Here is a 25,980-nt window from a genome sequence, read left to right on the forward strand (position 1 = left end):
GGGTGAGAGACTGGTGATTGGAGCAGATTTCAATGGGCATGTTGGTGAAGGGAACAGAGGGGATGAGGAAGTGATGGTTAGGTATGGTGTTAAGCAAAGGAATGCAGAAGGTCAGATGGTAGTGGATTTTGCAAAAAGGATGGACATGGCTGTGATGAATATGTATTTTAACAAGAGGGAGGAACATAGGGTGACATACAAGAGTGGAGGAAGATGCACACAGGTGGATTATATCTTATGTAGAAGGGCCAGTCTGAAGGAGATTGGAGACTGTAAAGTGGTGGCAGGGGAAAGTGTAGTTAGGAAGCATAGGATGGTGGTTTGTAGGATGACATTGGTGATCAAGAAGAGGAGGATGAATGTGAGGGCAGCACCAAGGATCAAATGGTGGAAACTGAAAAAGGGTAATTGTGAGATGATGTTCAGGGAAGAGTTATGACAGGCACTGGGTGTCTGTGAAGAGTTAGCGAATAGCTGGGTAACTACAGCAGAGCTAGTAAGAGAGATGGTTAGAAAGGTGCTTGGTATGACATCTGGAAAGAGGAAGGAGGACAAGGAGACCTGGTGGTGGAATGAAGAAGTACAGGAGAGTATACAGAGAAAGAGGTTGGCGAAGAAGTGGGATTGTCAAAGAGATGAAGAAGGTAGACCAGAGTATAAGTAGATGAGGTGCATGGCAAAGAGAGAGGTGGTGAAGGCTAAGGATAAGGTGCATGATGAGTTGTATAAAAGGTTGGACATTAAAGAGGGAGAAAAGGACCTGTACTGATTGGTTAGACAGAGGGACCAAGCTAGTAAAGATGTGCAGCAGGTAAGGGTGATAAAGGATAATGAGGGAAACATACTCACAAATGAGGAGAGTGTGTTGAGCAGATGGAAAGAGTACTTTGAGGGGTTGATGAATGAAGAGAATGAGAGGGGAGAAGGTTGGATGATGTGTGGATAGTGAATCATGAAGTGAAGTGGATTAGCAAGGAGGAAGTAAGGATAGCTATGAAGAGAATGAAGAACGGAAAGGCTGTTGGTCCAGATGACATACCTGTGGAAGCATGGAGGTGTTTAGGTGAAACGGCAGTGTAGTTTTTAACTAGATTGGTTAATGAAATCTTGGAAAGTAAGAGGATGGCTGAGGAATGGAGAAAAAGTGTTTTGATGCCGATTTTTAAGAATAAGGGTGATGTGCAGAGCTGTAGTAACTACAGAGGGATTAAAATGATCAGTCACAGCATGAAGTTATGGGAAAGAGTAGTGAAAGCTAGGTTAAGAAGGGAGGTGATGATTAGTGATCAGCAGTATGGTTTCATGCCAGGAAAGAGCACTACACATGCGATGTTTGCTCTGAGAGTGTTGATGGAGAAGTACTGAGAAGGTCAGAAGGAGTTACATTGTGTCTTTGTGGATTTAGAGAAAGCATATGACAGGGTGCCTAGTGAGGAGTTGTGGTATTGTATGAGGAAGTTGGGAGTGTCAGAGAAGTATGTAAGAGTGGTACAGGATATGTACGAGGGTAGTGTGACAGCGGTGAGGTCTGCAGTGGGAGTGACAAATGCGTTTAAGGTGGAGGTGGGATTACATCAAGGATCAGGTCTGAGCCCTTTCTTATCTGCAATGGTGATGGACAGGTTGACAGACAAGATCAGACAGGAGTCCCTGTGGACTATGATGTTTGCAGATGACATTGTGATCTGTAGTGAGAGTAGGGAACAGGTGGAGGAGACCCTGGAGAGGTGGAATAATGCTCTATTGAGAAGAGGAATGAAGGTCAGCAGGACTAAGACAGAATATATGTGTGGGAATGAGAGGGAGGATAGAGGAATCGTGAGGATGCAGGAGTAGAGGCGGTGAAGGTGGATGAGTTTAAGTACTTGGGATCAACAGTTCAGAGTAATGGTCAGTGTGGAAGAGAGGTGAAGAAGAGAGTACAGGCAAGATGGAGTGGGTGGAGAAGAGTGTCAGGAGTGATTTGTGACAGACGAGTACCAGTAAGAGTGAAAGGGAAGGTCTACAAGAGGGTAGTGAGACCAGCTATGTTATATGGGTTGGAGACAGTGGCACTGACAAAAAGGCAGGAGTCAGAGCGTGATGTGGCAGAGTTGAAGATGTTAAGATTTGCAGTGGGTGTGACGAGGATGGACAGGATTAGGAATAAGTATATTAGGTTTGGAGACAAAGCCAGAGAGGCAAGATTACATTCGTTTGGATATGTGCTGAGGAGGGATGCAGAGTATATTGGAAAAAGATGCTAAGGATGAAGCTGCCAGGTAACAGGAAAAGAGGGAGGCCTAAGATAAGGTTTATGGATGTGGTGAGAGAGGACATGCAGGTGGTTGGTGTGACAGAGCAAGATGTAGAGGACAGGAAGAAATGGAAACAGTTGATCTGCTGTGGCAACCCCTAACGAGAGCAGCCTAAAGAAGAAGAAGAAGTGCATGTTTCATTAAGCCCTGGATATTGGTGGGCATTAACTCGAAGTTGCCACAATATTTCTAGTTGTTCTAATAATAATGAAACAGGCCCCCCATGTATGTCTTGGGTAATTTGGTTGATAATTCTAAACTTAAACTTGTGGCTAGGTAAGTTTTCTATATGTCTAGCCAGAGCGTTATCTGTTTGCCTTTTCCTAAAACAATACAGATGTTCGTATATTCTCTCTTTTAATAACTTTCTATCTGTTTTTCCAATATAGAAAGCGGGACATGATTCACACTGGGCTAGATATACAACCATTTTAGTGCTACGATTATATCTCCCTTTAACTGAATACTTTTTGTTTCTAATAATAAATCTCTGTCATGTTGTTATGAATCCACAGTAGTTACAACATTCACATTTGTACATACCTGGATTTCTTGTTACATTAATAATAGGAGTTTCCATTAAGTTCTTCAAATTATTACCCCTCCTCCAAGTAATTGTTGGCTTATGTCCAACCTTATTAACTATGTCATTGTCATTTATGAGGAGATTCCAGTTTTTATTAATGATTTTCTTTAATTCTAAAGTATCAGCACTGAATGTCACAACAAAACTAATTTTGTATGTGTGACAAGATTCAACAGTGTGTGTTACTTTACCCAAAGTTGGTACCGATAAGTTTTCTTGTGTATTTGGTACTTCTACTGGGGTAGTGATGTTAGACCTAAATGCACTTAATATAGATTTATAAAAACCTATTTGGTGCTTGTAAGTGACTTCTGACACTAAATCTTTAGTAAGGGAGTCGGGGTAACCTCTCTGTGAAAACATTTGAGTCAGATGTTCGCATTCCACATGAAAATCATTGTCAGTAGTGACCATTCTGGCTATTAAGGCCTGTTTCATATACCGTGTACTGTCTGGGTTACATACCTGTCTCTGCAGAATGTACTATATACACCACAGTGATGTTGTAGGTGTGTAGAACAGGTGAGACGTGTTAGTCCTGTCATGGATACTCGGGAGGTACACAGTAGCATCCCACACCTCCCTATATCCCCTCCAAACCATTTAGAAGACAGACTACACATGTACTGTCATGACACAAACTCCAGAGAACATGTTATCTACTCTGTGTTTTGGTGTACCATGGAACCTGTGTGGCTGCTACAGTTGTAAGATATGTCTGTGTAGTGAAATAGCAAGGGTGCCATTGCACACAATGATATCTGTGATGACTGCCACATTCAGTATAGCAGTGACAGTCTGGGATTAACATCAAAAACCTGTCAGTGTAGGTTTTACGACAATGAATGCATCCCCAGAGTTTACCGACCAGTGAGAGTCAAAGGCTACATTACTATCTGCGTCCATAACTCCATGTCTAATGGCTCAACTGTGTGTGGTGTGCAGACACTACAATATGTTGCATGGGTGGATGATATCTCACAAGGTAGTATTGTGCAGTTGTTGGCAATAAGTCATTGCCAGTGGCTCAAAGCGCAACTGACTGTGTTTTTGGCTATCCTGGATAACTGTTGGTTCTGTGTGGGAATCTGTGACAGCTCCTGATATGCAATCACCTGCTAATGTATTCAGTTAGAGGTCACTGACAGTGGCTGTTACTGCAGAGAGGGAATAGGTAGATGGGGTATGCCAATAATGGAGGCTGGTGAACCCCACTGGTGACTGGTATCATTCCAGCACAGGTTTCCCAATGGTATCTTCTCATAGTATGACTGTCAGACACTTGCCTATCCACCAGCTGACATAACTCTCTGTACATGATGTACACAGTGTCCAGCAAGGCCTGCTGGCCTAAAATTGTCATACATCTTGTCAGGCCATGGTTGGTGGAGTGAGACATATGTCCAACATCCATTGCATAGTATAACAGACAATTGGCTCTGCCAGTTACAGTCAGTAGGCATGATCTGACCTTGTGTGAAAGCAACAGTGTTTGGTCCAGTGTCACTAGGTGTACAGCAGTGTCAGTGCTTGTATCCATGCTAACTCCTATCATGGCATTTCAAGTGAAATGACTCAGGGACCTGAGGACACCACCTGGCACTACATGCTAGTTTTCCTCCGTGCAAGTAAGTGTTGCAGTTACTTCTAGCATGTTGCAGGAAGAGAGTCATGCAAACACATTAGGGAAGTGTAATATGTACATACTGTGTTGCTCAGTTGTGCTGTGGCTCACTTGCCCAAAGGACGGTCCAGGTCCTTACCTACAATACCCTGCAGCAGTGCTGTGACATCCCCACATGGGGAACCAATGTATTGCATCATGTGTTTACCAATATGGGTGACCAGTAAAGCACCCCCCAATATGAACTACCAGCATGTACTCCCCTTGCAGACAATAAAGACATACAATGGATATAAAAAATGTGCACACCCCTGTTAAAATGCCAGACTTTTGTGATATAAAAAAATGAGACCACAATAAATCATTTCAAAACTTGTCCCACCTTTAATGTGACCTATAACCTGTACAATTCAATTAAAAAACAAACAAATCTGTTAGGAGAAAAAATATAACAAATAAAAAACATACAATAAGCTGGTTACATAAGTGTGCACACCCTTAAACTAATACTTTGTTGAAGCACCTTTTGATTTAATTACAGCATTCAGTCTTCTTCGTTAGGACTCTATCAGCATGGCACATCGTTGGCAATATTTGCCCACTCTTCCTGCAAAAGTGCTCCAAATCTGTCAGATTACGAGGGCATCTCTTGTGCACAGCCCTCTTCAGGTCATCCCACAGATTTTCTATTGGATTTAGGTCTGGGCTCTGGCAGGGCCATTCCAAAACTTTAATTTTCTTCTGGTGAAGCCATTCTTTTGTTGATTTGGATGTATGCTTGATGTCACTATCATGTTGAAAGGTGAAATTCCTCTTCATCTTCAGCTTTGTAGCAGACACCTGAAGGTTTTGTGCCAAAAGTGACTGGTATTTGGAACTGTTCATAATTCCCTCAACCTTGACAAAAGCCCCAGTTCGAGCTGAAAAAAAGCAACCCCAAAGCATGATACTGCCACCACCATACTTCACCATGTGGATGGTGTTCTTTTGGTGATGCAAAGTGTTGTTTTTGCACCAAATGTACCTTTTGGAATTGTGGCCAAAAAGTTCAACCTTGGTCTCATCAGACCATAACACATTTTCCCACATGCTTTTGGGAGACATAATGTATTGTTTTGCAAATTTTAGCTGGGCCTGGATGTTTTTCTGTGTAGGAAAAGGCTTCCATCTTGCAACCCTACCCCATAGCCCAGACATATGGAGAATATGGGAGATTGTTGTCACAGGTAGTACACAACCAGTACTTGCCAGAAATACCTACAGCTCCTCCAGTGCTGCTGTAGGTCTCTTGGCAACCTCCCTGACCAGTTTTCATCTTGTCATTTCATCAAGTTTGGAGAGATGTCCAGTTTTTTGCAACATCACTGTTGCCCCATATTTTCTCCACTTTTTGATGATTGTTTTCACTGTGTTCTATGGTATATCCAATGATGTGGACATTTTTGTACCCTTCTCCTGACTGATATCTTTCAACAATGAGATCCCATCGATGCTTTATAAGCTCTCTGTGAAGCATGGCTTTTGCTGTAGCAGGCAACTGAGTACATGTCAGGAAAATCCTACTGGGACAGCTGAACTTTATTTGGGGTTAATCAGAGTCTCTTTAATTGATGGCAGGTGTGTACCCAAGAAGACTGAATGCTGTAATTAAATCAAAAGGTGCTTCAACAAAGTATTAGTTTAAGGGTGTGCACACTTATGCAACCAGCTTATTGTACATTTTTTATTTTTTATATTTTTCCCCTAACAGATTTGTTTGTTTTTCAATTGAATTGTACAGGTTATAGGTCAGATTAAAGGTGGGAAAAGTTTTCAAATAGTTTATTGTGGTCTCATTTTTTATATCACAAAAGCTGGCATTTTAACAGGGGTGAGTAAACTTTGTATATCCACTGTATATGTCAAGACAGCCATTAATTACCTACTGTGGGATGGTTGACATAGCATGACTGTACCTTCCCTTCAGATGTGAAGGGCAAGTATGCAGAGCTCTACACCCATGCCTAATGTCAGCAGCATTAGATGACATGAACTTGGCTGAACATGACAGGAGGGACACAGAATCATCATGGTTCAGTAAACTTGACTGGTGGACAACTGCCATTAGCAGGCTTTGCAATAACTGGTGGACAGTGCTGTGTGACAGTTGGGATGAGGATGCTCCCTAAGATGGAGGCACTACCTCTTCAGCTAAAAGAATCAGATAGTGTTGTTCTGATGTTGAGTAGACATGGTAAGTGACAAAAGTAGCCACCCAGGCAAAGCAGAACCACAATGCACAGTGTAGTTACATGTGTGACCTCAAAGGACAGGCCCAGAATGTCAGTGACCTCATACATCCTAATGTCACATATGATGGGTCTGGGCTCATTCCTAACCTGTACACAAACAATGTCTGCATCAACTACACTCCCTTGGCCCCACCACAAGTGAGACATGACATTTCTGCAACCTATCCCATAACCTCTAGATTTACAGAGCAGTCTATAAGTGGCTTCTCATTGGAAAATACACAGCATCTATTGCACATGCTAACATTCCAGGCTGCATCCAACATGTGATATGACAAGGATTAATAACACCATTGGGACACCATTGGGACACCCTTGCAATCATACTGACACTACTGGCTGCACACCAGCTGCATGGACAACAGTAACAGTTATACCCTTGCAGAGAGGTGGTGCATCTACTGACCAACATAACCATACACCTCTTTGCCTGAGTATCCATATCTGTATGCCCGTAGGGGCGATCATCATGTAGCTGATCAGCAGACATATATATGTTCTACATACAGTTGACTGTGCACAGTTTGGATGTGTGACAAAGGGAGCATAAATGTTACACTTGGTGGAAATTTCTGAGGTAGTCACCATGAACCTGGGTGAGGGTACATCAAAGCATACATCCCCCTAGACTCAGGCATCCATGATATTGTCATTGTAGGTGTATCTAAGTGGGCCATTGCTGGCACACATATGCAATATAGGGATGGCCACCTCCTTTAGCTGATCTGTCAGCTGCAGTGCTCAACAGGGTGCATTCCTGGGTCCTCTACAGCTTGGAATCCATTCAACCACAATACATGCAACTACTGACTGATTGTGGCTAGCAATGTTGGCTGGCACCTGCAAATTGTGAGCACTCATAGAGTCTCTGTGGTATGCCACTATGCTGCAAGAGGGTATTACAAACACATCCCTGTTGACATAGTAATGGCCATAAACTCCATGCAAATATATGTGTAGTATCAGTTCCATCAGTTAGAACTATGTACCTGGTAAGTAGCACATCAGTCACAAGATGTGATGTACATACTCAGGGCTGAATGAACTGGCCACACAGGTTTACACCTAATGTGCCTCAGATCACCATGTCTCTACAGTGGTATGGCAGGAATCATATGGCATAGCTGAGGCCACAGTCACCTGTAAGTGACATACTCATAACCTCCAAGTAGTCTTCCCTCAGCATGCCAATATCTCAGTGCAATGGCCATTTGGTGGTGTACCTTTCCAAACAGTACTGGCAATTTCACACAACAGTATGGTCTCTCACAAGGTCACTTCATGTCTTCATTATGTGTTCAATGGGGATAGTCTGCAATGAGTGTCATTGTCACCTGTGGCATATAGACTACTCAGAGATGATCTGTGTCTTGCATATGGGGCAATGTGTGACCCTCCTTGATTGCATAAGCTGCATATATGTAGGAGGCACAGTAGATGGCTAACACACTGTAAGGACATTAACCTCGTATGTGAAGTTGGTACTACATGCTTGTGGGAGAGATGTGTCTAGTAGACTTAAATGCACCCTTGAAACAGAACCATGCCTAATGACACACAGAGAGCCTAAGTGTACCTCACAACATGCCATCTGTATGATTGGCTGGGTGGCCATTATCTCAACACTGTCTGCCTGTGTCCCTCTTGGACTGAGGCAATATGTGCTGATCCTGTAACTATGAGTATAAGGATGTTTCTGATTATGCAGGCTGTATTACCATTATGCCAGTGAAGTTCAAATGTCCTATGGTTCCATAACATGATGAAAATATAACAGGCTCACACACAACCATGGCTACATTGAGGCTAGTATCAGTTCCAATCACTGCATACAGGCCACACCAAGACACACACGTAGTGCAAGTTGGCTGTATGTAGATGAGAACACTTACCTATGTAATAGTACACACTACAGATCACAATACGTGATGCACGCAACACACCTCATGTGTGCTAGTAGTATCAGTTCAGGATATATTATGCTAGATGACATCAGCAGTCCTTATTGTGGTTAGTCCTTTGGAAGGCATTGTCACATGCTACAAATAAAATACTGCCAAACCCTACCTACTACTATGTTACCAAGATGATCATATTTATAACATTGGGACACACATGCACACCAAGTAGTCTGGCGTGAGATTGGACCCCCTATCTATCTAGTCTTACACACTACAGATCACAACAGTTATTGCACAAACCACGGCTTAAGTCGTGATATTACCCTCTCAGCTGTTAGTCTTAAGGTGGATGACATCATCAGACCTTGTAGAAGAGGGTAGTGTGGAAGCCAACAGAAAGTTACAGGGCCAAAAAGTGCATAACCATTCCAGGTGGATAACTCTTGAGTGCACAGCAGTTGTTTTTCAGGACACACACACATGCACACACACACACACAGACACACACACACACACACACACACACACACACACACACACACACACACACACACACACACATACACACACCAGGTAGCCTAGAGTGAGAATAGAACTCCTACCTATTTAGTCTTATACAATATAGATCACAGTATTTATCGCATGCACCATGGCTTAAGGCTGGATACTACAGTGTTAGCTGGTAAGTAGCACATCAGTCACAACATGTGATGTACATACTCAGGGGTGAATGAACAGGACACACAGAGCTGGCCACACAGGTTTACATCTAATGTGCCTCAGATCACCATGTCTCTACAGTGGTATCAAGGAATCATATGGCATAGCTGAGGCCAGAGTCACCTGTAAGTGACATATTCATAACCTCCAAGTAATCTTCCATCAGCATGCCAGTATCTGAGTGCAATGGCCATTTGATGGTGTACCTTTCCAACAGTACTGGCAATTGCACACAACAGTATGGTCCCTCACAATGTCACTTCATGTCTTCATTATGTGTTCAATGGGAATAGTCTGCAATGAGTGTCATTGTCACCTGTGGCATATAGACTACTCAGAGGTGATCTGTGTTTGTGTATGGGGCAATGTGTGACCCTCCTTGATTGCATAAGCTGCATATATGTAGGATGCATAGTAGATGGCTAAACCACTGTAAGGACATTAACCTCATATGTGAAGTTGGTACTGCATGCTTGTGGGAGAGATGTGTCTAGCAGACTTAAATACACCCTTGGAACAGAACCGTGCCTAATGTCAAACAGAGAACCTCAGTGTACCTCACCACATGCCATCTGTATGATTGGCTGGGCGGCCATTATCTCAACACAAGGTGTTTGCCTGTGTGCCTCTTGGACTAGGGCAATATGTGCTGATCCTGTAACTATGGGTATAAAGACATTTCTGATTATGCAGGCTGTATTGCCATTATGACAGTGAAGTTCAAATGTCCTATGGTTCCATAACATGATGCAAAATGCTCTAACAGGCTCACACACAACTATGGCTACTGAGGCTAGCACCAGTTCCAATCACTGCATACAGGACATGCCAAGACACACACATAGTGCAAGTTGGCTGTATGTAGATGAGAACACTTACCTATGTAATAGTACACACTGCAGATCACAGTACATGATGCACGTGACACACCTCATGTGTGCTAGTACTATCAGTTCAGGACATATAATGCTAGATGACATCAGCAGTCCATGTTGTGGTCAGTCCTTTGGGAGGCCACGTCACATGCTCCAAATAAAATACTGCCAAACCCTACCTACTACTATGTTACCAAGATGATCATATTTATGACATCGGGACACACATGCACACCAAGTAGTCTGGAGTGAGATTGGAATCCCTATCTATCTAGTCTTATACATTACAGATCACAGCAGTTATCACACAAACCATGGCTTAAGTCATGATACTAACCTCTCAGCTGGTAGTGTTAAGGTGGATGACATCGTCAGACCTTGTAGAAGAGGGCAGTATGGAAGCCAGCAGCAAGTTACAGGGCCAAAAGGTGCATAACCAATTGTAGGTGGATAGCCCATGAGGACATGGCAGTTGTTTTGCAGGAGGATACACGCACACACATGCACACACACACACACACACACACACACACACACACACACACACACACACACACACACACACACACACACACGTGAACAGCAAGTAGCCTGGCATAAGATTAAAACCACTACCTATATAGGTCTTATTCCCTATAGATCACAGTACTTATTGCACATGCCACATGTTGAGGCTGTTGTATATGTGATTGCAGGCATAGTACTTGTGCATTACACAAAGTAGGCTTTTGTTGAACAGCATCTGTGGTCTGCAGAGTGATATTGCTTTATACCATTATCTGCATGTAGTATCCTAACAGTGGGATAACTGTTATTACCCTAGCTATGTGTGTACATTTACTAGTATGGCCATATACGGCTGCTTGCAGTTAGATAGGCAAATTTGTGGGCAGGAAAAAAGTGCCCTGTCCACGTGTACATTGACAACATTATACATTACATCACCTGCTCACCTGTGTCTCTCTACATGTTGACATCCAGCAGGCACAGGGGTCTGTAGGTAATTGGATTATATACTGTTGTGCCCTTAGTTTTGGATCCTTTGACCAACATTATAGATGTGTGATAGTGCAGATTTACTCACCATTATTAGGGTATGTAGGACAATACAGACATCCACACACATATTTATGTGATTAACAGCGATGTATATATAAATGAAGCTGTGAGTGTATGATATGCATATGTGTTATACAGATGTATGGGGAAAGTCTATGTCTCATTGTGATAAAGATATATATATATATATATATATATATATATATATATATATATATATATATACATGGGTCTACTGCTTTTCATCGAATACCACGTATTCGAAAAAGAGCAGTAGACTGTTCAGTTATGCGAAAGAGCACTTATTTGAAAGGGCACTTTCATGAACTCAGCTTCTACGAATGGATCGCACCACAGTGGAAGGCAGCAGGAAAACAGCTATGTCCTCCACTGTGGTGCGGTAGTTACGGTCCTTAGGGTTAGGGCACGGGTCATGGTAGGACTATCCCCTTACCATGACCCGCACTATCCTAAGGTCTGATTCACACCACAGTGGAGGATAGTCTGTCCTCCACTGTGGTGCAGTAGTCACGGACCTTAGGGTTAGGTCATGGTAAGGGGATAGCCCTACTAGCTATCCCCTTACCATGACCCGCACCCTAACCCTAAGGTCCGTAACTACTGCACTAAAGTCAGTAGTAGCCCGTTCGCTGAAGCAGGCTTCACGAAAGTGCACTTTCGATTAAGTGCACTTCCACATAACCCAGGGTCTACTGTGTGAGTTCAAAGAAGTGTATTTTCTAACTTATACAGCAGACCCATATATATATATATATATATATATATATATATATATATATATATATATATATATATATATATTGGTATAATTCTATTTGATATTACATAGTGATAGATATACTTTGTATGTGAGAGAGAGATAGTGACAGATAGATATGTATACCTATGTATGTATAGACATTTATACATAACAGGTCATTTTGATGAAGGGGTGACAGAATTTTACTCATTTTAGCTAAGTGTTTGGGCATGCACAGTGTGAATGTCAGTACTTATAAAGTGACTCCAGGCCACACCTACCTGTACTCCAGTCCGAGATTTTGTGTGTTACATTACAGATTATACCTCTCAACTGTGCAGAGTTTCGCAGATTTTCCACATATTTTGCTTATAGTTTTGGTCTTTTCCTCACAAAATGTGTGTTTTTTTGGCAAACCACTTGGGTGAACTTGGGATTGAAGTCATTAAGTAGTGATATACATTTGAGTTTCTGACATCAAATCCTTCAGAAAAATGTCTGTTGAAACAAACCCTGTTATTTTAGCAACTGTTTAAGTTTATCAGAGCAGTATTTAACATATGCCTCGATTTGTGGACCTTTGTCCCCCCATTTTGTCAGGATTTGAACAGGTTGCCTGCACTAAGAGGTTGAGAGGTATGTTAAAGCCATTGACATCTGACCCTGTTTCTACAATACTGCACATCACTCAATATGCTCACAGCATTCCTATGCTGTCTGCTGTACTTGATATGTGACTGAGGTTCATAATGCTACACCACACAGAGACTGACACTCTGTGAAAACACCAACATAATAATGATGTGCAAAAGATGTGCCTGCTTCCAGATTGGAAGCATCAACATCATCATCCATGCTAACTTCCTAGTCCATTGAGCCACACAGGCTGCCAGACAGAGTGGAGTCATTCATCACACAATCAACAGCATAAATATGTATGTTGTTACTCCTGTGTTACGTGTGACATACAATGTGTGATTGACTTCTATGTTACAGCCCTGAGAATGCCTGATCTGCAGATATAGCATTGCTGGCTTACTGTTAATGCAGTTATATGAGAACACTGCTGTGTTGGCGTTGGGGGAAAAACAGCACATGATCTACCGGGATAGACAGTAGTCCAAATATCATGTGACCCCCATTGTTTAACATCTCCCTTGACTGATATAGTGAATATTCACACCATGAGGCCTAGTGAGTATTAGGGGGACACATACTATTGAACTGGGTATCTGTAGTCCCATGTGGATGTTACTTCTTTCCACATAGCCCACTAAATTTCCTTGCATAAATGCAGCAGATCCATACATATGATACTATATTATAGTAATCCTTACAAGCAGTGTGTAGGTTAGAGACATACCTTGTAAATGCAGCAGTTGACAGGACTTTAGTTTAGGGCTGACTCTATGTGATGCAAGCAGTACCAGCCAATACATGGATAGGTACAGAGTGTGTGGGTTGTCTGGAATCAACAATTTTACTATATGTATGTGAGTAGGACTAAGGTGTCAGTCACTATGACCCTAAGTTGTCACTGAATGTGCTATGCATTTGTTTCTTAGCCAAAGCCAGGATGTATTGGTCACTTCTACGTCTGCCTACAGGGGCATCATCAGGGGGTTCCTCCAACGAGTCCTCCTGTAACTGTGGCTGTGATGATGTAGGCATTAATGGGGGATGTGTATCCCTTCCCTTTGCTGATCCTTCTGCAGCTGTTTCCACAGGATCATATTATGTAGCATGGCACATACTATGAACTTATCTGCACATGTGGCTCGAGAATACTGCAAGGCTTCACCAGATATATTGAGGCACCAAAACTGTGACTTCAGAAGCCCAAATACATATTCTGTGATGTTCCTAGTTTTTGTGTGTTCCTCATTGTCTCATTTTCAGTGGGTGTGTGTGCATTTCTGATGGGTGTCATCATCCACGGTTCCAGTGCGTAGCCAGCATCCCCCAGCAAATGGCTGTGTGGGATGTCCCCCCAGCAAGCATCTGGTACAGCTCTGATGTGTGCCAAATATAGGTGTTGTGATAACTGCCAGGGCTGCCAGCACACACATTCAGGATAATGCCCTGGGCATTGCATATGACCTGGCAGTTGATTGAATGGTACCCCTTGTGGTTGACAGAGATTCTAACCTCCTCACCAGGTGGTGACTTGTGTACATGAGTGCAATCTATGGCACCCAGTACATCAGGGTAGTGTGCTACACAGTACATGTGTTGCATATTGCTGGCCCTCACCTCAGGTGTGAGCAAAAAAGAAATGTGCTCTCTGGCATGTGGTAGCATGGCATCCTGGAACTGGTGGAGTACCCTGGAAGCAGATGCCTGTGAGAGCCATCACCTCCCCAGTAGGTCTTAGAAAAGTACCCATAGCTAGTATCCTAAGGGCTTCACATACATTTGTTTCCACTGGGATGGGCTCCCCTCTGTTGGCTCTGGGCCTGAGTTGAGGGCAGCAGAGCTCAGTGAGTTCTTGTAGTATGTCCCTCTCCACCCTGTAGCATTCTACAATCTCCACCTCATGTAGCTCCTGCAAGGTTACCGTGGGCCTGAACACTCTTCTCCATTTCAGTCTAGGACCATTTTCAGCAGCAGCAGCATTGGCTTCAGCATCTGGCACGTACAGATGTAGCAAACATGCAGCAGTCCCTAGCATTCTCTCAGTTAAAATTCCCAAGACTGTACTCCAATAGTGCAGAGTATGGTGGAAAAATCAGATTGTAGGGTGCATGCATACTTTATAGTGCTCTGCTATAGGTGCTGACTGTTTGATTGACTAACTATGATGCATTCCACCTGCCTAGTATATCCTTAACACCATTTATTGGCCTTAGTTTAAGTTAAACAGAGGTCAGAATTAATTAATATGTCACTGGCTTTTAGATACAATCAGCACTGTGGTGCAAAGCTTAGCAGTTACTGTACATGCCCTCCCAGACTTCTACGCTCAGCATGGCAGCATGCCATGCAAACACCTGAAACACACTCCCCTTAGCTAAACAAAGCTTAGAAGGAAGTGCACCCCCCCCCCCCAAAGATATGCTCAGCATGACGGAACTCCTCGCAAACAGGCTTAAATAAGTTTAAAAGTCATTAGACACACCCTTCCCTGATGTCACCTACCGCCTCTGTAAACAAAACATGGTTCTCTGCCTATGAAAATGGGATATGCAGACATGATTACCCCTTTGTGCTATTCAGTAACTCCACCTCATTTGCATGGGGATCCATGCTCACAGCCTGGAAACTACACACTTTAAAGCCCTAACATGTTAGCATCAGCACTAATGCACCATTGCAGATATTCCACATGGGGTCCTGTAATACATTTCTGTCATATAATATTAATTCTGTTTTTCCATTTTTTTTTTATAAAGCATGTTTGCACACTGTGGTGCAGTGCTGAAAAATTCTCATATTATTAAAAAAATTACTTTTTTTTTACTTATTTCCTTTAACTTGTCAGATACACAGAGGATAGTTTCACTCATATCTGTACTTGGTATGCCATTTCTGTCCATCTGTTTATATTTTAACAGCCCCTTTTGTCTGTCTATATTCCTGTACATGGAATTTTTCTGAGTAAACTATGAACAGTGATATGGGGTCTGCAGAGCTGCCTATCTGCTTTCTGGATTGCTCTACCTGCCTCATTTACAGGAGATTCCCCTGCTTATGTGGTGATTTGCATTCCACAGAAGTTTCCTTGTTGGTGCACTCGTGTGCACTTCTCAGCAGCGCTTACTAAATCTAAAAATGTTCTTGGCCATGTTAGTAGTGCACTGCGATACCTACATGGGAAAAAATGTGTAGGCTTTATTAAATTGCCCCCAGAAAGTAAAAAAAGTTAACAGAAAAAAGGAGAATAAAGACTTGGAAAAGGAGATTTGTTTAAATGAGATAAAGTATTAGGACAAATAAATATAGAATTGGCTGCAGGACCAGATATAATAGGGTATGAAATATATAAAATTTTAAAAAATAAACATCTTTTAAAGATTTTGAATGAATGGTTAAATGAAAGTTTTATGTATAAAGAATTATGTAGTGGAATACTTAAATTCATATGGAAGAAGGAAGATAGAAGACGATTAAAAAGCTGGAGATCGACAGTATTGAATAATAATGATTATATGATCTTTAAGGAAATAATACAAAAGAGATTTGAAACTAAAATGGAAAATATTATGGAAGATAGTACATATAGTATAAAGGGGAAGGGTTGTCAAGAATTATTAATGATAGAGAAATTGTGGATAATACCCTGAATAGAAAAAAGAAGCAAAAATCATGATAGTAGTCTTTAATAAGGCATGTGACATCAACATTGGTTGGTATTTGTAACCAGCATTACTTGACAGTCATCATTGTTTATGCTGTGTGTATGTATATTTTTTCTGGGATTTTTCTCTGAATAGGATATTTTCTTACCTTACATCTATTAATTTGTGTTTCTTATTGGTTGAGTGATTACTTTTTGTATTAGTGATTAACTAATTAATTATGTATACATCTTTCATTTAATTGTTACCTTCCTTTTATAAGAACGGGACAAATCAGTTATGGCATTCACTCTGATGACGTTCTTGATTATAGAATGAAAATGCTCGGTTCATTAAAACAGTTTATTAAACATTTATTAAGTTTCTCGTTGCTTGATGTTTTTTTCTGCTGGCAGTTTTTGATTGTTTCATTTGTTGTTTGACACATGGAATTAAAAGGTCATGATAGCCCAAATTTCCCAACATATATCATTGTCAGACTGCAACAGGTGGTGGGGAAGCTTTAGTTTTTTGCTAAACTGACCCATTTACCTCTTTAAGATCTATGGGATAGAAGGTATTGAAGGGATAGGTAAGGGGTAGAATAAAATGTTGCACTAGTCTGACATTAGCCCCTAGAGATTGTGGGTTGCAGGTTAGAGTAGTCAATTCCTTTCAACATCTGCATTACAATCTCAATTAAATTACAATGGTGTGAGTTAGCTCACGTGTCCTCCATGTTCCATGCTTTTAAGGGATATACTAATTCTGATAATAAGTACTTGGTTAGCATGTGTTTAGAGAAAAGCTGTTTCAATGGGGAAAACTGAGCATTATTTCAAAAATGCTATTTTTTAAATGTGGGTGCCTAATAGTATGAAAGCCATGAGAGCTATGTCAGTCTTATTAAAGCAAGGTGTTGTGGTACAAAAAAACTGGAAAAAAATGGTTGTTACTCTATTCTAGGTGCAATGGCTTTTTTCTTTTTTTCCAAATGCCAAAGACTTGAATAAACTGACCATGACCCAGAGAGACTATCACCCTTAGTCTAACCCTACTGATAAAGCATCAGTCCTCTTTTTATGCTACACAACACCTGCTGAGATATTAAAATCAGTGTATGCTCTTGGCTCATAATCAAAGAGTGAGTTGGTTTAACTTTATCATTAGCTAGGACTCTCAGTTGAAGCTCCTATAGAGGTTGATGAAAGAAATGCATTCCGGTGGAGCAGCCAGTTATGAAGGCCTTGGATACTACTACCATGTGATCCAGGAGAGTTTGGAGGTCTGCAGCAGGCATGCATCCAATGGAGCCACAAGAGCTGAGAGGAAGTGGTCTGAGGAGCCTAACTAAGATGCCCTCCTGTTTCAGCAGCAATCAGCAGGTACTGATATTAATATTTTCTGGTCAAGGGGACTGTTGTGTCAGATGAAATTTTATGTACATTAGTATGAGATTTGAATCTGAGGGGTAGGTTCAGATTACAGAGTTTGCTGGTGTCATGAGCACTGGAGGGCAATTGGACAAGGGGTCTTAGGCACCACCAAGGGGTGTAGAATTGGATGGGGCTGGAATAATTTGGGGAGGAAAAAGGATTTTCTGCTGTTGCCAGATACCAGAGTTTTAGACACAGGGAGTCAGGTAGCAGAAGACAGGTCAGTAGAGGCATTATGGTCTGTCCAGTTGAGTGGAACAGTTCGTAAATCAATCATTACTACAGTGCACATCTCACAGGTCATAAAGGAGAAGATCTGGATGGAAGAGTTTGTTGAAGTTTTTGATCTCATAGATGCAGAAAGTGTTCAACTGATGGTGGAGGTGGAATCATCTTGAGTAAAAGATCTCATGGCAGCCCTGGCTGCATTTGGGAAGAGAGATGCTGGGAGGTATAGACCAAGGACCTAGGATGATTGCGTTTGGGGACTTGTTTTTGTAAGCTTAAGGTCATGGACAAGTCCTTGATATGGGAGCATAGGCATCCCAACTCATGGATAGGATCTATGTCCGATAGGTCAGAAAGTGCAGTCATTAAACATTTGGAAGGAGTGGGGAAGAAGGTGAAAACCTGCTGGGCTTTCAATGCAAGTAATTTTTTTTCCCACATGTAGGTTCCTGCAAGCGTGTACTCAGTGTTCAGCCCAACATCCTGCAAACAAATGCTGGGCGAAGGCTGTGTTAAGTGATAGATGATGGTTATGAGGCAGGGCAAGGTGTGGAAGTTGGGGAGGTGGAAGGGCAGCAGAGGGGCATTGGGCTGATTCCCTTTTGAGTTGGTGCTGGTCTGGGGGGCTGGTTCATTCATCTATTAATGTGAGTAATTCATAGTATTTGGTTCAGGGCTACCCTAATAGGAAGGGAACGCAGTAACTGGTGGGGATCTACGTGTTTTTTATGGTAAAATCTATGATGAGTGGTTCACTTCAAGTTGGTGTGAATTTGAAGTCAGTAACAGCAAAGAAAGAAGTAGTTTGAAAGTTATTGGACAAAGAGTTGGCTGTGGGTAGGTTGCTGGGTCCCTTTGATGTGCCACCTTTTTAATGTTTTTTACATACATTTGTTGGGTTTGGTACTGTTAGAAAAATATGTATTTGAACATGTATAAAGTGCTAGTTTTAAAGCAAATAGTATATAATGCATTTTATTCTATTTACAATATGGCAATAAGAATGATTTTACATGTAATTGCTTGAAGCTTTGGAGCTGCAGTGTGTTTGAACTCTGACCCTGGCAGTAGCCAGCTCAGCAAGCTTATGTTTTTCACTAATGATTATCTGCTGGGTCAGGAAATTAAATGTATAAAGCATTGAAAATTCTTCTTCCTTCCCCTGAGATAATTAGCCTTGAAAATATTATCAAAGATAAGCCACAGCTGCTAAAGTAAAGTTGCAAGAAGAACAAAGAAGTATATTACAAGACTGAACTGACTATTGTATTCGAGCAAGCCTGAAACCTTGAAGGAGTAACATTTACAGAAAGACATTATAACGAACCAGGTGCTTTGCAAGGCTGTATTATTCCCATGGGAAAACTTTTAAAATGTATAACATCAGCTTTTTCTTATGAATAGAATATTGTAGACCATAGTGATGTAGGTGCCCTGTGACTAACCATGTCAGTAAGGTGGGCACAGCTTGAATGTAAGACTATATAAAATTGTGTATTTCCTGCATCATGTCAGACAAAACTCTGTACTTGTATGGATTTTTTGCCTCCTGGTGTACACTAGTAAACTTTTGCATCTGAGCCTCCTGTGTTGTTATCATTTGTTTTTATTTAACAGTTTGGTCCTCCTTGAACCGGAATTCCCTTGGTAAGCTGCAGATCAGAGTGTATCGGTGGTGAATACTGCAGGAGAAGTTACCAAAATGGTTCTTCTTGAAACACAAAGACCTCCGACTGAATTGTCTTGAGAGGCTGGCCACTTTCTGATCTGCGGCGGTCTCGAACTGGTCACCCAGGAGGCTCAGGTAGGAAGATATTTGCCTTTTTTGTGTTTTAGATCAGGGACTAGGTTACAGTAAATATCATTGTCAGAGATTTGTTATTCAGATCAGGGACAAAAGGGAATTACTGTATATTTTTGTCAGAGATCAGGGAAACAGAATAAGGTAGGCAGTCATTCTAGATAAACTGTGTAAGGAACTGAAATACCACGTGGTGAAAAGGGTTACGTAACATTTTCTTTTAGAATGGGAAATCAGTGCACTAAAAAATCGCGAGATCTAACTGATGCAAAAATATGCAATTACAACGGACTGATAATGTAAGGTATTATACAAAATGGGTTAATAAATACGGATTTGATGGTAAATTAAACAAGATTTCATTAGTTAAACTTTTAAAACAGCTTAAATCTGACGGAAGGTCAGGCAAAAAAACAACAGCGATTAGGCATTCCTCAGGCACACAGGTGGATTGAGGAAGTAAACCAAAGGGAACAGAAAACTAAAAATGTAAAAACATTATTTTTAGACAAAGAGGATAATAATACAGTAATAGTGGCCTCCTCCTCCTCAATGCCTTTTCAGGATATGAAGCAGGAGGACAAGCTGGTCCACCTCCACGTTATCCTGAAGTTACAAGAGCACTAAAACCATTTGTTAGAGATCCTATTGAAACTAGGTTCCGGACACGTAAAACACTTGGGGACACAGACTTATATCAAATAGGGAGAAACACACTAGAAGAGTGAGGAAGAAATCTGTCCACTAATCGAGTTACCAAATCCTCAGGCAGGACAGGAAGGGCAGGACCCAACTCTTCTAGTATATAGACCATGGACACGGAAGATATTCGAAAGCTACAGAGGGAATCCCTCATCCAAAAATCAATTACACAAAGTTTTACAAGATTTGCAAGGTATGAGATTAAGTTACCACTTGAATGGGGAAGAAGTAGAAAAGGTAGTTAGACAGATTGTGGGTCCAGACTGGCACATGATTTGTGGCACCTGGAATCCTCGAAATGTAGAGCTTAAACCACTCCCACATAGTGATGCAAAATTAGACAACAGAGTGAAAGGTCTTACAGACCGAATTTCTGAAAAATGGAAACCTAGAGCAGATTGGACTTGCATTAACCAATGCATACAACAAGAGAATGAAACTGTAGATGGGTACTATGGTAGATTATTGGAATGTTTCAATAACCATAGTGGTATGGCTATTCCTGAAAATCAGACACATGATACCTCGTATGAACAGCAACTGAAAAATGCGTTTTTGAAAGGTTGCATTGCACCTATTAGTAGCTTAATTACAAAGCATATGATAGATCACCGAACAAGTAGGCTACAAGCCTTACTTGAATATGCCAGACATGCTGAAAGACACTTTAATAGTAAAAGAAAAAGAAGACAGGTCTTCACAGCTGAAGATGGAGCAGAGGTCTTTGTAGTACAGTCAGGTAAAAAGGGTAAGAAAAATACCCAGGAAATAGACAAACTGACAAAAGGCCAGAAGATTTTGAAGAAAGAAAAAAGAAAGGTGAGTGCTTTAAGTGCGGTAAGAAAGGACATTTAGCAAGGGATTGCAGGCTAAATAAAAAGGTGACTACAGAAAATAAAGGTGATGAGGACTGACTATATGATAGTGATGAAAATCAAAAATCATCAGAGAAGGAAAACAAACAAAGGGCAAACGTAAATGTAGTGGAAGGAACAGAGGAAGTGCAAGCAGATGTAGAGGATGAAGAAAGTGAAATTTTAGATTTGGCATTACTGAGCTTGGAGCTCTATTTGGCAGATACAAAACTGGAAGTTACACTTCTGGTGGAAGGAAGGGAAGTGAAATTCTTGTGTGACTCAGGAGCGTCACGAACTTTGATACATCCTTCAAAGTTACCAGAAAATTCCGAATCACCTGACTATATATTAGTGAAAGCAGCAAATGGACAGCTATATAGGGAGCCACTCTCCCATGATATAGCAATAACTGACCCTGTTTCAGGTATGACTCAAAAAAGTAAAATTGTAGTTTCTGCAAAGTGTCCAGTAAACCTACTGGGAAGAGATCTTATGCAGATATTTGGCATAGCGGTGGTTCCCACGATGCAGGGTATGGAAGCACAAAGACAAATGGATACTTTTGTGGTGCGACCGCAGGGTGAAACATTTTACTGGTACAGCCAGGACCTAGTTACGACTGGTCCAGGGGCAGTAACCAAAGAACTGATGAATGTAGCCATCAGTAAGGCCCCCTCCCTTGACACCGACCAACAGCATTTGTTACATTGTACTCTATACTACTGTAGCATGCCAGGACCTGATAAAGAATGTGAGCAAGAGTTGTTCAAAAACCCTGCTAACAGATTAGTATTACGAACCTTGTATTGGGATACTGAGGGAAACAGTGTGGTAAGCTGTTCACTACCTCAGGAATTCATGACACTGTACAAATCTAATAGACTACCACATGTCAGCCTGACAAAGAATAAGGATGTGAGATGGGCAGACATAGGAGAAAAAGTAACAAGATGGGAAAAACAAACTGATTTAGAATTATCAGAACAGGGAATACAAAAACAGAAATTGAATTGGCTAACGCAGACACATTCGGCTGTACACTTGCAAACTAGTGAAGACAGCTGATTAGCATTCTTATTAGAAGAAGAAGAAAAAGCCTTGTGTGACATACCAGATATTCTTTGGTCAACAGGTAAATCAGATGTAGGACTTATTCAAACAGCAGGACCAGTAACTATTACACCAAAATCAGCATTTAGACCACAAAAAAGACAATACCCCTTGAGGAAAGATGCAGAGCAAGGAATTAAGCCTATAATAGCAGCATTACTCAAGGAAGGAGTACTGGTAGAATCTCTTGATTCACCATGTAACACCCCTCTATTTCCTGTTAAAAAGCAAGCGGGAATGGCGGATGGTACAGGATTTACAAGCTGTAAACAATGCAATAATACCCAGAGCACCTATGGTGCCAGACCCACACCTTGTTGAATGATTTAAAACCACAACAAAAATATTTTACTGTGGTAGATATAAGCAATGCTTTCTTTTCAATACCTATACATCCTGATAGCCAGTATTGGTTTGCATTTACATTTCAGGGTAAAAGATATACCTATACTCGGCTAATATTGTGAAAGTCCAACGATATTTGCACAAGAAATGGCAAGCAACCTGGCAGGGTTTACTCCACCAGGAGGTAGTCAGATTCTACTTTATGTAGATGACATCTTGCTAGCAGCCCCTACCCAGCATCAATGCAGGGAAGATACGATAGCATTATTGAAATTTTTAGCAGCACAAGGACACAAAGTAAACAAAAGTAAATTACAACTTTGGAGAAAACAGGTTAGATACCTAGGATATGTAATATCCAATGAAGGTAAAATATTAGACAAAGACAAAAAAACAGCGATTTTACAGGCACCCAAACCAGCAACCAAGAAGGAAATGATGTCCTTCTTGGGAACGACTAATTTTGTCGAGCTGGATATCAAACTATGCTTTAGAATCTGCTCCACTGGCTGATTTAATATATAAAACACCAATGGCAGCACAAGATGTATTACAATGGACACCTGAAGCAGAAACAGCTTTCTGCAGACTAAAACAATTGATAGCTTCATCATTAGTTTTAGGACTTCCAAATTACCACAAAAGATTTTTTCAGACCGTAGATTGTAAACAGGGATACATGACGTCAGTTTTGATGCAACAGCATGGGGATAAGCAACGCCCCATAGCTTACTATTCATCACAGTTAGATCCAGTGGCACGATCATTGCCTCACTGTGTGCAAGCAGTAGTCGCAGCTGCAATGGCAGTACAGGCTTCGGCCTCAGTGGTGTTGTTCCACCCTCTCACATTGAGAGTGCCTCATGCAGTCGCAATAATTTTACTGCAAGAGAAAATAGCATATCTATCTCCTGCTAGACATCTTTCATGTATGACCATACTGCTGAGCCAACCTCATATGGTAATTGAACGTTGTACAACATTAAATCCATCAACGTTACTTCCAACTCCTGTGGATGGCACACCGCACAGTTGCCTGCAGGAAATTGAGCAAATAACTTTGCCCAGACAAGACCTCACTGATATGCCCTTGGATGATGCCGAGGTGACATTTTATGTGGATGGTTCATGCAGAAAGGGTCCTACAGGGAAAAATCTAGTAGGGTATGCAGTAGTCACAGATACAGAGATTTTAGAAGCCCAACCCCTACAGCATAACCTGTCTGCTCAAGCAGCAGAACTGATAGCCTTAACACGGGCTTGTACTCTAGCAAAAGATAAATGTGTGAACATATATACTGACAGTCAGTATGCTTTCTCTACAGTGCATGTTTTTGCACAACGATGGAAAAATAGGGGAATGATAACATCTACTGGCAAACCGATTAATCATGCGCAACTTATTTTGAACTTGTTAGATTCCATTCAGTTACCTACTAAAGTAGCTATTTGTAAATGTTTAGCTCATACAAAACAACAGGATGCAATTTCAAAAGGAAATGCAAAAGCTGATGCAGCTGCAAAGCAAGCAGCCTCAGACTCAGAAACTTTACTTTTAACCAAGGAATTACAACCCTCTGAGATTTTGGATTTAGAAATGTTAAAAATGATGCAGACATTAACTACAAAAGCTGAGAAACAGAAATGGGAGAAACGAGGTGCAATCCTCGAAAATGGACTGTATATCTCCAAAGAGAAAAAAACAATATTGCCGTCTAATTTATTTAGATATGCAGCTTTGTTGAGACATGGGCAGTGCCATGTCTCAACAGGGGGGATGGTACAGTTAGTAAATCGAATATTCCAAACATATGGATTCACAAACTTTACACAAAAATTTTGTGCAGCATGCCATGTCTGTAATAAACATCATGCACAAGGAGCATTCAAACCCAAGCAAGGGAGTTTTCCTATACCACCATATCCGTTCCATACTATCTGTATGGATTTCATAGAACTGAACAAATGTGAAGGGAAAAAATACTGTTTAGTAATTATAGACATGTTTTCCAAATGGGTAGAAGCTTTTCCAACTAAAAATCCGGATGCAGTGACAGTGGCAAAGGCCCTAATAAAAGAAATAATTCCTAGATTTGGCATACCGGAAAGAATCTATAGTGACAATGGGACACATTTTGTGAATCAGACAATTCACCAACTTGGGAGATTCTTTGGGATCTCCTTGAAGAATCATTGTGCTTATCACCCACAGTCTGCAGGACTGGTGGAAAGATACAATGGAATTTTAAAAAGCAAGTTGAGAAAATTGATAGATGATACACAGAAGAATTGGATTTGCTGTTTGCCTTTGGCACTGCTGAGCATGAGAACAGTTCCAAATGTAAAGGGTTTGACCCCCTTTGAAGTGATATTTGGAAGGGCATATTATGTGCCACAGTGGAAAGCTCTCATGCCTGCGGAACTAGAGGCTGACAGCTCATTAGCTAATTATATGAGGAAACTGTTAACAAATAAAACTGTTTTGCAGTTGAACTCTTTTTCAGATAAAAGACAGACCAGATCGTTGGAAGCAGTGCTGACCCCAGGGTCCTGGGTGTGGTTGAAGGTCACGAAGAGGAAGAATTGGGCGAGTCCAACGTGGGAAGGACTGTACCAGGTACTGTTGGCGACGCCTACTGCAGTCAAAGTTGCTGAGAAGTCGTCCTGGGTCCACCTGACGCACTGTAAACCGGTAAAGAATTTTCAGCTTGATAAACATTTTGTGACTGACACACAACAAAAGCAGGATGGCCAAGAGCGAGATGAGTAAAAATACAGATAAACCCCGAAGATATTGTTTAATCATCTTGCTAACTATGCATTTATTGACTATGATTGTGATGACTTTCCTTTTGTTGTGGTTCTTCCTACATATAACCACACAAGTGAAAGTGGAGAAACGTGATGAACTGTCTATAGACTGGCATCCAAACTTTAACACATACCTAGCTATGAAGCATGTATATGTAGAGACTATGAACATTTCAAATTGCTGGGTTTGTACTGCCATACCAACAACATATGGAGGACTGTTGATGTCCGCTGTCCCCTTGGGGATAAATGAGACTTGGGAAAATTTACTTTTTGATACAGGTTCTGTGAGATCACAGG

Source organism: Protopterus annectens, chromosome 1.part2, assembly GCF_019279795.1.
Source record: "Protopterus annectens isolate FY-2018-M chromosome 1.part2, PAN1.0, whole genome shotgun sequence".
Taxonomy (NCBI): Eukaryota; Metazoa; Chordata; order Ceratodontiformes; family Protopteridae; genus Protopterus; species Protopterus annectens.